Source organism: Oncorhynchus keta, unplaced genomic scaffold, assembly GCF_023373465.1.
Source record: "Oncorhynchus keta strain PuntledgeMale-10-30-2019 unplaced genomic scaffold, Oket_V2 Un_contig_3924_pilon_pilon, whole genome shotgun sequence".
Classification (NCBI taxonomy): domain Eukaryota; kingdom Metazoa; phylum Chordata; class Actinopteri; order Salmoniformes; family Salmonidae; genus Oncorhynchus; species Oncorhynchus keta.
This window is the reverse complement of record NW_026287505.1, coordinates 101,653-112,500: the sequence shown is the minus strand read 5'-3', so window position 1 is coordinate 112,500 and position 10,848 is coordinate 101,653.

The following is a 10,848-nucleotide window of genomic DNA, read 5'->3' as shown; positions in this document are numbered from 1 at the left end:
TCACATCTATCCTTCAGCACAGCCATCCACCAATCACCACCTCCAATCACATCTATCCTTCAGCACAGCCATCCACCAATCACCACCTCCAATCACATCTATCCTTCAGCACAGCCATCCACCAATCACCACCTCCAATCACATCTGTCCTTCAGCACAGCCATCCACCAATCACCACCTCCAATCACATCTGTCCTTCAGCACAGCCATCCACCAATCACCACCTCCAATCACATCTATCCTTCAGCACAGCCATCCACCAATCACCACCTCCAATCACATCTGTCCTTCAGTACAGCCATCCACAATCACCACCTCCAACCACATCTGTCACTCAGAACAGCCATGTGTGACCACTCAATCACCACCTCCTCATCGCCTCATTTCAGGTTTCTGAGCCATCCATCCAATCACCACCTCCAGGGAGGTCACATCTGTCCTGTCAGCACAGCCATCCACCAATCACCACCTCCAATCACATCTATCCTTCAGCACAGCCATCCACCAATCACCACCTCCAATCACATCTGTGTCCTTGTGTGTGTGTGTGTGTGTGTGTGTGTGTGTGTCTGTGTGTGTGTGTGAGAGCACAGCATTTAAGTCCTCCTTAATCCCACACTACTGGGCTTCTGTAAAGTCCTCTCTCCATCTATCTTTACCTTCCCCTCTCAACATCTTCTCTAATTCAGCCAGGCACCAATCACCCACCTCTGGCTATCCTTCAGCACAGCCATCCACCAATCACCACCTCCAATCACATCTGTCCTTCAGCACAGCCATCCACCAATCACCACCTCCAATCATATCTGTCCTTCAGCACAGCCATCCACCAATCACCACCTCCAATCACATCATCTATCCTTCAGCACAGCCATCCACCAATCACCACCTCCAATCCATCTATCCTTCAGCACAGGAGACCAATCACCACCTCCAATCAAATCTGTCTCAGTACAGTACTGAAATACAGTACAGAGACAGGACCACTAGGGGTAGAAATGGGGATGTGTGACTCCAACAGTCAGCCTAAAAGGGGAGGAAAGGAGAGGAAAGGGAAGGAAGAGGAGCCATTTCCTGGTTTCTGAATAGGAGAGGCTAAGAGGCTTGAGGAGGGAGAGGAGGAAAGGGGAGGAGAGTTCGATCAGAGGTCAGAGGAGAGTTCACACCAGATTTAGTATTTTCTAAGCAAGCAGAATGATGTCCTTTAGGACAGGAGAGGAAAACCAGGTAGAGGAGGTGTGTGAGAGGAGGAACATTTAAGTCCTCCTTAATCCCACACTACCGGGCATCTGTAAAGTCCTCTCTCCCTCTATCTTTACCTTCCCCTCTCAACTTGTTGTCTATTCAGGAGGCAGGAACACCAGCTGTCACCACACACACACACACACACACACACACACACACACACACACACACACACACACAAGACAAACACACACACAGGACCACACAACACACACACACACACACACACACACACAGGACAGCACACACACACACACACACACGCACCAGGACTCTAACTGTAAAAGGAATAGGAAACCCCAAGAGGAGAGGAAACAGGGGAGGAAGAGGAGAGGAAAGGGGAGGAAGAGAGAAAAGAGGAGGAGGAAAGAGGAGAGGAATAGGGGAGGAAGAGGAGAGGAAAAGGGGGAGGAATAGAGAAAAGAGGAGGGGAGGAAGAGGAGAGGAATAGGGGGAGGAAGAGGAGAGGAAAAGGGGGAGGAAGAGGAGAGGAAAAGGGGGAGGAAGAGGAGGAGAAAAACATCTGGGAGGAAGAGGAGAGGAAGAGAAGGGGGAGGAGAGGAGATGAGCTAGGAAGAGAAGGGGGAAGAGGAGAGGAAGGGAGCTAGGAAGAGGAAGGGGTCCTTCAGAGGAGCTGGGAAGAGAAGGAGGAGGAGAGGAAAAGGGGGAGGAAGAGGAGAGGAAAAGGGGGAGGAAGAGGAGAGGAAAAGGGGGAGGAAGAGGAGAGGAAAAGGGGGAGGAAGAGGAGAGGAAAAGGGGGAGGAAGAGGAGAGGAAAAGGGGGAGGAAGAGGAGAGGAAAGGGGAGGAAGGGAATCAAGAGGAGGATGAGGGAGGAAGGAGGAGAGGAAAAGGGGAGGAATAGAGAAAAGAGGGGGAGGAAGAGGAGAGGAAAAGGGGGAGGAAGAGGAGAGGAAAAGGGGAGGAAGAGGAGAGGAAGAAGGGGAGGAAGAGGAGAGGAAAGGGGGAGGAAGAGGAGAGGAAAAGGGGAGGAAGAGGAGAGGAAAAAGGGGGAGGAAGAGGAGAGGAAAAGGGGAGGAAGAGGAGAGGATCATGTTCCATGTGGAAAGGACTCTTCAACATGATGGTCTGTCTAAACAGGGGTTGTTGTTCCATGAGGGAGGCTGTGACCAGAGGAGACCAGAACCAAAGGGGACAGGAAGAGGAGGGGAGGAATCACTGGGGAGGTGAAGAGGAGAACCCGGTGTTCTACAATCACCAGGATGGAGAGGGAGAGGAGAACCAGCTGAGAGGGTGTTCTAGGAAGCCATCCACCAAAGGGGTGAGGAAGAGGAGAGGAATAGGGACCACTGAAGTGTTCTGTGGAGAGGAAACAATCAAGACCTGGAATAGTACAACAAACAAGAGGACAAGAGGAAGAGGAGACCTGGTCCTAGGGGGAGGAAGAGGTACAACAAACAAGACCTGGGAGGAAGAGGACCTGAGGAATAGTACAAACAACAAGACCTGGATAGTAGAACACAAAAGACCTGGTCCTGGTCCACAACAGGAGAGGAGTACAAACAACAAGACCTGGTCCTTATAGTACAGGCAAGACCTGGTCCTTATAGGAACACAGAGACCTGGTCCTTATAGGAGGACACAACAAGACCTGGTCCTTAAAACACAACAAGACCTGGGATAGTATGACACGAGAAGAGGAGAGGAAAGACCTAGTCCTTATAGTAGGAAGAGGGTCCTTAGAGGAAACAAGGGGGAGGACAACACAAAAGAGGATAGTAGGAAGGGGGAGGAAGAGGGGTCCTTATAGGACAACACAACAAGACCTGGTCCTTATAGAACAGGAAGACCTGGTCCTTATAGGGACAGGAAGAGGAAGACCTGGTCCTTATAGGGGGATGAAGAGGAGAGGAAACAAGACCTGGTCCTTAGAGGAAGTACAACACAACAAGACCTGGGAGGAAGGGATAGACAACACAAAATACCTGGGATAGTACAACAGAAGACCTGGTCCTTAGGTAAACAACACGACAAGACCTGGTCCTTAAGAGACACAAAAGACCTGGAGGAAGACATTTAGAAAGGGGGGAGGAAGAGGAGAGGAAATGGAGGAAGAGGAGAGGAATTCTATGGTCCTTATAGTGAAAGACCTGGTCCCTTAGGATAAGGAGAGACCTATCCTTATAGTTCCAAACAAGACCTGGTCCTTAAAACAACAATCTCCTTATAGTACAACACAACAAGACCTGATGGACAAAGAGGAAGACCTGGTCTGTCAGGAAACAGAGGATGTAGTTGACCTGGTCCTTATAGAGGACGACAAGACCTGGTCCTTATAGTATGAGTAAACACAACAAGACCTGGTCCTTATGTATTAACTGTAGAACCTACCTGGTCCTTAGTGTCCAAGACCTGGTCCTTATAGACAACAGACAAGACCTGGTCTATCAGAATGGTCCTTTAGTTCCATGAGGACCTGGTCCTTATAGACCACTGTAGTATGACATAGTACAACACAGACCTGGTCCTTATAGTACAACCTTGACAAGACCTGGTCTTATAGGAGACAACAGACCTGGATGGAGAGTACAACACAACAAGACTGGTCCTTAGGTACAACACCAAGACCTGGTACATAGTATGACAGGTACAACACAACAATACCTGGTCCTTATAGTACAACACAACAAGACCTGGTCCTTATAGTACAACACAACAAGACCTGGACCTGTATAGTACAACACAACAAGACCTGGTCCTTATAGTACAACACAACAAGACCTGGTCCTTATAGTACAACACGACAAGACCTGGTCCTTATAGTACAACACAACAAGACCTGGTCCTTATAGTACAACACAACAAGACCTGGTCCTTATAGTACAACACAACAAGACCTGGTCCTTATAGTACAACACAACAAGACCTGGTCTAGTAACCGGACAAGCACTGCGTACAACACAACAAGACCTGGTCCTTATAGCTGACAAGGTACAACACAACAAGACCTGGTCCTTATAGTATGACAAGACCTGGTCCTTATAGTACAACACAACAATACCTGGTCCTTATAGTACCACGGACCTGGTCCTTATAATACAACATAACAAGACCTGGTCCTGGTTAAACACAACAAGACCTGGTCAAATAGTAAACACAACAAGACCTGGTCCTTATAGTACAACACAACAAGACCTGGTCCTTATAGTACAACACAACAAGACCTGATAGTACAACACAACAAGACCTGGTCCTTATAGTATGACACGAGTACAACACAACAAGACCTGGTCCTTATAGTACAACACGACAAGACCTGGTCCTTATAGTACAACACAACAAGACCTGGTCCTTATAGTATGACAACACAACAAGACCTGGTCCTTATAGTATGACACGAGTACAACACAACAAGACCTGGTTTATAGTATGACACAACACAGACCTGGTCCTTATAGTATGACACGAGTACAACACAACAAGACCTGGTCCTTATAGTATGACACGAGTACAACACAACAAGACCTGGTCCTTATAGTATGACACGAGTACAACACAACAAGACCTGGTCCTTATAGTATGACACGAGTACAACATTTAGTATCTTAAGTTCTGGGTCAGTTCTATTTGACATTTAGGGAACGGTCTCTAGGAAACATTCCTTGCACACCATGGGAACATTCCTATGAAATCGTTAGTTAATGACCTACGTGGTCGGCAGGTAACCTGGCGGTTAAGAGCGTTGGGTCAGTAACCATGTACATTTAAAATGCTTACCTTGCACTCTCTTTAGCCCCTGTCTCTGGACCGCCACAGGTAGAGGTGATGAAACACGCTCCTGATGCATCATCATCGGTGGTGGGCTCTCCTTCTTCACCCCGTTGCTAAGGGCAACCCCGCTCAGAACACTGGCGGCGCTTGGAACCCTGGTGGTCGTCATGGCGTCGGGACGGAGAAGGAAGCGATCCTCTGCAGGATGGAACCCACGCTTTCTCTCTCTGACATTTTCCTGTGGCTGGGTGTGCTCTGGTGGCAGGGGGTGGAGGGGGCCAGGTGTCCCTACCTGAGGTCTGGGGGAGAGCAGGTTGAGCTGGGGTGTCTGGGCGGGGGACAGGGGGACAGGGGACTGGCTCACCTTAGGGACAGGCTTGGCCCCGGGGGAGGTAGGTGGGGGAGCGGGGGAGGGAGGGGTTGATGTTGTTGTAGGAGACGTGGTGTTTGGCGGCGGGAAGAGGAGTACCGTCACCACCGGAGCTGTCCAGACTGCTGAGGGATGGGCTAGCTGAGACAGAGAGGCTGCTGGGATAGTGTGCTCTGGGTGGAGGTTTAGGGGGTCAGACGAGGGGGAGGATGGGGGCTGGGCTGGGCCGTCTTCACCCCCACCAGACTGTCCAGATCCAGGGGGAACTTGTTGAGACGCTGGGTCTCTTTGGGTTTGGGCTGGGCCTGGTAGCTGTTGTGGTTCTGATTGGGAGAATAGCATCCTTCCTTCCCAAAGGGACTGGTGTTATAATGCCGCTGGGATCCGCCATTCAAACCCACATTGGCGTTGCCATACCTCACCCCTCCACCTCCAGCCCCCGCACCCCCATCACCCTGCCTCCTCCTTCCCCGATCTGGAGGTCCAGACTGGGCATGGATCCGTGGCTGACCCCCCTGGGCTCTGGAGCTCCCAACCCCATAGGCCCCTCTAGCTCAGAGTGAAACACACTCCCATGGGAAGAGAACTTCTTCCCCATCCCCAGGCCCACGCCACGCTGCTGCCCAGGACGCAGCTCCATCTGTGGGCTAGTGGAGTAGGATAGAGACCCTGGCTTGCCCGGAGGTACCCCTCCTCCTCCTCCTTCTCCTCCACCTCCCTGGATGGAATACTCCAGACTAGAAGAGGAGCTATGGAGACTATCATTATCACTGCCTGGGCCAGAGAGAGAGGAGGAGAAACCCTTAGGGTTGAACTTGTTCTGGAACGAAGAGGCCCTGGTGATGCCTCCGGAGCTCCCTCCATTGTTGTTGATGGCGGGTCTGTTCATGGCTCTGTTGAAGGAGAGACTGGAGACCATGCGGGACTTGAACACAGGGCTCTGGGCAGGGCTGGGGTTGGTACCAAGGCTGATCCGGGAACGGAAGGCAGGGGAGCCGTGGTTGGAGGTGGGGAACCCTCGACCCTCGTTGGTCTTGTTGAGGAGGGAGGTGGAGGAGAGGGGGAGGAACGGGGAGGAGGGGGAGAAGGGAGGAAGCTCGTCCACATCGTCGACGTCGAAGGATCTTTTTAAAGCTGTAGAGGAGAGAGAAGGAGATATGGGCAGAGGTAGAGGGGGTGGAGAGAGGGAGGGGGAGAGGAGAGAGAAGGAGATATGGGCAGAGGTAGAGGGGGTGGAGAGAGGGAGGGGGAGAGGAGAGAGAAGGAGATATGGAGAGAGGGAGGGGGGAGGAGAGAGAGAAGGAGATATGGGCAGAGGTAGAGGGGGTGGAGAGAGGGAGGGGGAGAGGGAGAGAGAAGGAGATATGGGCAGAGGTAGGGGGATGGAGAGAGGGAGGGGGAGAGGAGAGAGAGAAGGAGATATGGGCAGAGGTAGAGGGGTGGAGAGAGGGAGGGGGAGAGGAGAGAGAAGGAGATATGGGCAGAGAGGAGAGAGGAGGGGGAGAGAGGAGGAGAAGGAGATATGGGGCAGAGGTAGAGGGGGTGGAGAGAGGGGGGGAGAGGAGAGGGGGTGGAGAGGTAGAGGGTGGGGGGAGAGAGGAGAGAAGGAGATATGGGCAGAGGTAGAGGGGTGGAGAGAGGGAGGGGGAGAGGAGAGAGAAGGAGATATGGGCAGAGGTAGAGGGGGTGGAGAGAGGGAGGGGGAGAGGAGAGAGAAAGGAGATATGGGCAGAGGTAGAGGGGGTGGGAGAGGGAGGGGGAGAGGAGAGAGAAGGAGATATGGGCAGAGGTAGGGGGTGGAGAGAGGGAGGGGGGAGAGAGAGAAGGAGATATGGGCAGAGGTAGAGGGGGTGGAGAGAGGGAGGGGGAGAGGAGAGAGAAGGAGATATGGGCAGAGGTAGAGGGGGTGGAGAGAGGGAGGGGGATGGAGAGAGAAGGAGATATGGGCAGAGGTAGAGGGGGTGGAGAGAGGGAGGGGGAGAGGAGAGAGAAGGAGATATGGGCAGAGGGGGGTGGAGAGAGGGAGGGGAGAGGGAGGGGGAGAGAGAAGGAGAGGGGCAGAGGGGGAGGGTGAGAGAGAGGAAGAGGAGAGGGAGATGAGGAAGAGGAAGGGGGTGAAGGGGAAAGGGAGGGGAGGGGAGGGAGAGGGGAGGAAGAGGAGGAAGAGGGGGAGGGAAGAGGAAGGGGTGAAGGGGAAAGGGAGGGGGGGAGGAGAGAGGGGTAGAGAGGAGGGGGAAGAGGGGGGGTAGAGGAGGGACAAGGGGAGGGGAGAGGGAGAAGAGGAAGGGTTCATAACAGTTGGAAAGTTGAGGGAACAAAATGAATACACTTACTAACTGAGGGACATTACTTTATTTCACCTTAATTTATCTAGGTAGACTAGATGGAACACCTTTACAAGGAGAGGGGAGGGTTAATAACCAGTGAGTTCATACCAGGTAGACAGTTGAGACCACCTTTATTTAACCAGGTAGACTAGTTGAGAACACCTTTATTTAACCAGGTAGACTAGTTGAGAACACCTTTATTTAACCAGGTAGACTAGTTGAGAACACCTTTATTTAACCAGGTAGACTAGTTGAGACCACCTTTATTTAACCAGGTAGACTAGTTGAGAACACCTTTATTTAACCAGGTAGACTAGTTGAGACCACCTTTATTTAACCAGGTAGACTAGTTGAGAACACCTTTATTTAACCAGGTAGACTAGTTGAGAACACCTTTATTTAACCAGGTAGACTAGTTGAGAACACCTTTATTTAACCAGGTAGACTAGTTGAGAACACCTTTATTTAACCAGGTAGACTAGTTGAGAACACCTTTATTTAACCAGGTAGACTAGTTGAGAACACCTTTATTTAACCAGGTAGACTAGTTGAGAACACCTTTATTTAACCAGGTAGACTAGTTGAGAACACCTTTATTTAACCAGGTAGACTAGTTGAGAACACCTTTATTTAACCAGGTAGACTAGTTGAGAACACCTTTATTTAACCAGGTAGACTAGTTGAGAACAAGTTCTCATTTACAATTGCAACCTGGCCCAGATAAACCATAACAGTGCGACACATACAACAACACAGAGTTACACTGAAACAAACATACAGTCAATAACACAATAGAAAAGTCTATATACAGTGTGTGTAAATGAAGTAAGATAAGGAGTTAAGGCAATAAATAGGCCATGGTGGCGAAAATTACAAAATAGCAATTAAACACTGGAATGGTAGATGTGCAGAAGATGGATGTGCAAGTAGAGATACTGGGGTGCAAAAGGAGCGAGTATTGAGAGGGGAGGCTGGAGGGGTTGTTTTGTGAAGGCTCTATGTTATACTGAATGCATTTAGATATTGTCGTCCATGTTTTAAGGATCCATGGGATGTCTTTCATTGATGATCCAATCGAACGACGGGAATCCGTTGCTTAATGTACAAGGTGATAAAGACATATTTTATTCCCTGAAAGACGACAACTCGGTGTGCTGCGGTGCTTCCTGATCTGGCCCGTTCCCAAGATGGGCTTTTCTGAAAGGGAGGCAGACACCACACCTGATCTGGCCCGTTCCCAAGATGGGCTTTTCTGAAAGGGAGGCAGACACCACACCTGATCTGGCCCGTTCCCAAGATGGGCTTTTCTGAAAGGGAGGCAGACACCACACCTGATCTGGCCCGTTCCCAAGATGGGCTTTTCTGAAAGGGAGGCAGACACCACACCTGATCTGGCCCGTTCCCAAGATGGGCTTTTCTGAAAGGGAGGCAGACATCACACCTGATCTGGCCCGTTCCCAAGATGGGCTTTTCTGAAAGGGAGGCAGACACCACACCTGATCTGGCCCGTTCCCAAGATGGGCTTTTCTGAAAGGGAGGCAGACACCACACCTGATCTGGCCCGTTCCCAAGATGGGCTTTTCTGAAAGGGAGGCAGACACCACACCTGATCTGGCCCGTTCCCAAGATGGGCTTTTCTGAAAGGGAGGCAGACACCACACCTGATCTGGCCCGTTCCCAAGATGGGCTTTTCTGAAAGGGAGGCAGACACCACACCTGATCTGGCCCGTTCCCAAGATGGGCTTTTCTGAAAGGGAGGCAGACACCACACCTGATCTGGCCCGTTCCCAAGATGGGCTTTTCTGAAAGGGAGGCAGACACCACACCTGATCTGGCCCGTTCCCAAGATGGGCTTCTCTGAAAGGGAGGCAGACACCACACCTGATCTGGCCCGTTCCCAAGATGGGCTTCTCTGAAAGGGAGGCAGACACCACACCTGATCTGGCCCGTTCCCAAGATGGGCTTTTCTGAAAGGGAGGCAGACACCACACCTGATCTGGCCCGTTCCCAAGATGGGCTTTTCTGAAAGGGAGGCAGACACCACACCTGATCTGGCCCGTTCCCAAGATGGGCTTTTCTCTGAAAGGGAGGCAGACACCACACCTGATCTGGCCCGTTCCCAAGATGGGCTTTTCTGAAAGGGAGGCAGACACCACACCTGATCTGGCCCGTTCCCAAGATGGGCTTTTCTGAAAGGGAGGCAGACACCACACCTGATCTGGCCCGTTCCCAAGATGGGCTTTTCTGAAAGGGAGGCAGACACCACACCTGATCTGGCCCGTTCCCAAGATGGGCTTTTCTGAAAGGGAGGCAGACACCACACCTGATCTGGCCCGTTCCCAAGATGGGCTTTTCTGAAAGGGAGGCAGACACCACACCTGATCTGGCCCGTTCCCAAGATGGGCTTTTCTGAAAGGGAGGCAGACACCACACCTGATCTGGCCCGTTCCCAAGATGGGCTTTTCTGAAAGGGAGGCAGACACCACACCTGATCTGGCCCGTTCCCAAGATGGGCTTTTCTGAAAGGGAGGCAGACACCACACCTGATCTGGCCCGTTCCCAAGATGGGCTTTTCTGAAAGGGAGGCAGACACCACACCTGATCTGGCCCGTTCCCAAGATGGGCTTTTCTGAAAGGGAGGCAGACACCACACCTGATCTGGCCCGTTCCCAAGATGGGCTTTTCTGAAAGGGAGGCAGACACCACACCTGATCTGGCCCGTTCCCAAGATGGGCTTTTCTGAAAGGGAGGCAGACACCACACCTGATCTGGCCCGTTCCCAAGATGGGCTTTTCTGAAAGGGAGGCAGACACCACACCTGATCTGGCCCGTTCCCAAGATGGGCTTTTCTGAAAGGGAGGCAGACACCACACCTGATCTGGCCCGTTCCCAAGATGGGCTTTTCTGAAAGGGAGGCAGACACCACACCTGATCTGGCCCGTTCCCAAGATGGGCTTTTCTAAAAGGGAGGCAGACACCACACCTGATCTGGCCCGTTCCCAAGATGGGCTTTTCTGAAAGGGAGGCAGACACCACACCTGATCTGGCCCGTTCCCAAGATGGGCTTTTCTGAAAGGGAGGCAGACACCACACCTGATCTGGCCCGTTCCCAAGATGGGCTTTTCTGAAAGGGGAGGCAGACACCACACCTGATCTGGCCCGTTCCCAAGATGGGC